We start from the raw sequence: 3,509 nt of genomic DNA, 5'->3' as shown, positions 1-3,509 counted from the left end.
TCCCGCGCCCTTTAGGGGACCCGCGCCCGCACCTCCTCCATGGGCTCCGGCTCGGGCTCCGACTCGGTGGACTCCTCCTCCTCCTCTTCCTCCTCCTCCTGCGGCTCCTCCTCCGCCCCCCGCGGGAGACGCCGGTCCGGGTCGGCGGCGCGGTGGAGCGAGAAGGTGACGGAGGGCGCCGCCACCCAGGACCGCGTCAGCGCCATCCGGTCCTCCAGGGAAGGGCGGCTCATGTCGCGCCACGACTGGCTGCTCTGCGACTGCACGCTGGGCTGCGACGACAGCGGCGACGGCGACCGCGGCCGCGGCGGCGACCGCGCCATCTCGGCGCCTTTCCCGGGGAAGGGGAGCTTTTCAGGCGCCGAGCGCCGCCATCTTGTTGACGGGTCGTTGCCCAGCGACGCGGAGGGAGCGAGGGGGCGGGCCCTGCCGACGCGGCGTCGCCGCCGCCGCCGCCAACGTCGCGCGTAGAGCGGCCACGTTACGTCCCCGCGCGGGGTGCGACGGGAAGTGTAGTTCGAGCCGGCTGCTCTCTTTATTTCTGCTTTAAAGGGATTTTCTTGCCGGTCTCAGCCCCTAGAACAGGGGTTCTCAACCTTGGCAACTTTAAGACTTGTGGACTTGAACTCCCAGAGTTCCTCAGTCAGCTTTGCTGGCTGAGGAATTCTGGGAGTTCAAGTCCACAAGTCTTAACGTTGCCAAGGTTGAGGACCCCTGTCCTAGAATGATGACTCTAGGCCAGGGGGTCTTCAAACTTGGCCCTTTTAGGATTTGTGGACTTCAACTCCCAGAATTCCTCAGCCAGCAGGGACCATATAAGCCAGAGGTCTTCAAATATGGCCCTTTGATGACTTGTGGACTTCAACTCCCAGAATTCCTCAGCCAGGCACGTGTCATAAAAGGGCCATGTTGGAAGACCCCTGGCTTATATGGCCCATGCTGTCTGAGGAATTCTGGGAGTTGAAGTCCACAAGTCATAAAAGAGCCATGTTTGAAGACCCCTGGCTTATATGGTCCGTGCCGGCTGAGGAATTCTGGGAGTTGAAGTCCCAAGTCATCAAAGTGCCAAGTTGGAAGACCCCTGGCTTATATGGTCCATGCCGGCTGAGGAATTCTGGGAGTTGAAGTCCACAAGTCATAAAAGAGCCACATTTGAAGACCCCTGGCTTATATGGTCCATGCCGGCTGAGGAATTCTGGGAGTTGAAGTCCACAAGTCATCAAAGGGCCAAGTTTGAAGACCCCTGCTATAGGTAGTCCTTGGCTTACAAGTTCTTGTTTAGTGTCCATTCAAAGTTAACAACGTCATGGAAGCAAGTGACTTCTGACGGCCTTTCATTTCTTATGACTGTGGCAGCATCCTCACGTCAAAATTCGGACACTTGGCAATTGGAATAGATTTATGATGGTTTACATCAAGGGTCCCTAACCTGTGAGTCGTAGCCCGCTACCAGGCCAGGGGAAAGGCTGGCCAGTGCGGCGAAAATGGGGCCGCGGTAGCACCCACGCGGCAAAAACGGGGCGGTGCTAGCGAGCGTCATGCAAGCGTTAGGACAGCCCCGTTTGGGTCACCGTGCTCGCGGCCCTATTTGTGCGTCCGTGCGCGCGCGCATAAAATGCTTCCCCCTTCCTTTCCCTCCGGTCCGTCAACCAAGAAAGGTTGGAGACCTCTGCTTTACATTGTCCTGGGGGTCATGTGATCGCCTTTGGTGACCTTCTGGCAAGCAAAGACATCGTCTTACTTGGCCACACAAATTGTGGGTTGGATTGTGGTTGTAAATCAAGGATTCTCTGTAGCCGAATTGGGAAAGCTGAGCCGAGTTTCCCCTTTCTGCCTCTTACACCACCGAGCATCAAGGAAGGCCGTTCTTGAGTTTCTTTCTCACCTGAAGCCATTGCCGGGGCCAAAGCGATTGAGCCCCTGGCATGTATTTATGATGTTTGCGGCGTCCCGGGAGTCACGTGGTCCCATTTTGCGACCTCCTGATAAAGCCAAGTCCATGGGGAAGCCAGATTCACTTAATAACCATGTTACTAACTTCACAACTGCAGTGATTCAACGAACGACGGAGGCAAGAAAAGTGGTAAAATGGGGCAAAATTCTCTTAACAAATGTCTCCCTTATCAACAGAAATGTTGGGCTATATTGTGGTCATAAATCGAGGACTATCTGCACAGCACGGGTGTGAAAGTACCATCTTGAACGGTGGACGTCCTTGCTGCTCCCCGAGCTTCGTTGCTTTCCTGCAGACGTTTCACGACCCAGCTAGGTAACAGCTTCAGTCTTAGGAAAGTTCGAGCAATTGGCTAAATTTCTGGAAAGAACCGTTTTGACACTGCATTGGGGTAGGGTGGGCTCAGTGATGGCAAACCTTTTAGAGGCAGAGTGCCCAAACTGCAACCCAAAACCCACTTATGCATCGTCGGGTGCCGGGTGGGCGTGGCTGCAGTGGTAACAGCAGACTGGGTGGGACTAAAAAGTTCAATCAATCAATTCCAACTTTGCAAGATCTTTTTTTTTCCCCGCGAGAAGTTGAAATTGACTGATTGATTGAACCTTTTTTTTTTTTTTTTGCACACGGCGGCGGAGGCCTAAAGCGAAAAGGTTTTATAAAACCCAGCTGAAGGCCTAGGACTGGGGCGACGGCGCGCGTGCCCACAGAGAGGGCTCTGAGTGCCGCCTCTGGCACCCGTGCACCACTGGGTGGGCTAAAATAACCGGGTGTAAAAAAAACCAGAACAATATACTAAACAAGTATCTTCCCTTCTAACCATGTTTGTTAATTTACGATTCTTTAAAAAAAAATAATAATCAGGAATTTGGGGAGTTATTGGCCACTCCACGCTCCTGCAAGATTCTTCTAAAATCAGATTTATTTGGTTTCATTTGCCTCCCCAACTGGCCTGCTTATTCAGTTCCAGACTCTGGCTTGGCTGCAGAAATGCCTTTCTTAAACAGTCCGTTTTAAAAACTATCCTGCTGGGTTTTCCATCTGGACACGCTGGCTTCTGTGCCCGGGAAAGGCCACCCCTAATCAAATTAACGGTTAGGCTGGCAAAACATCCGTCAAAATCTTGAGCTGCTGCTGTCCTGGTGGATATCTATAAGGGAGGGAGGGAGGGAGGGAGAAAGCTTGGTCTCCCAAGGAACTTTGTTGAATTTTGGAGAGAAAAAAAAACTGGCAGCCTGCCTGTTTAGGTTAATGAGTTCTCCACCCTGAAGTGCTCCAGAGTTTATTTCCCACCATCTGGAAAACACCCGGCCCTTCCACTGGGATTTGCCAAGGTTCAGCCAAGAGAAGGGGTTATGAAAAACTTGAGGAGTGGGAGGGGAAAAAAAAGGTTCTTCCATCTGCTTAGCTGCGGCAGAGGAGAAATCCTGGCCGTTGGGCGCCTCTGTCTTGCTCACCGTTCAGATCGCTTTGCAGATGCCGTGCTGAAGATGGAGCAGACTTTGTTTGGGTGCAGATCAGGGGTGGAAGAGGAGGAGGAGGAGGAGGAGGAGGAGGA

Source organism: Protobothrops mucrosquamatus, unplaced genomic scaffold (genome assembly GCF_001527695.2).
Source record: "Protobothrops mucrosquamatus isolate PMUCROS unplaced genomic scaffold, P.Mucros_1.0 scaffold5860, whole genome shotgun sequence".
NCBI lineage: Eukaryota > Metazoa > Chordata > Lepidosauria > Squamata > Viperidae > Protobothrops > Protobothrops mucrosquamatus.
The sequence above is the reverse complement of the archived record's forward strand: the minus strand, read 5'-3'. Positions refer to the sequence as shown.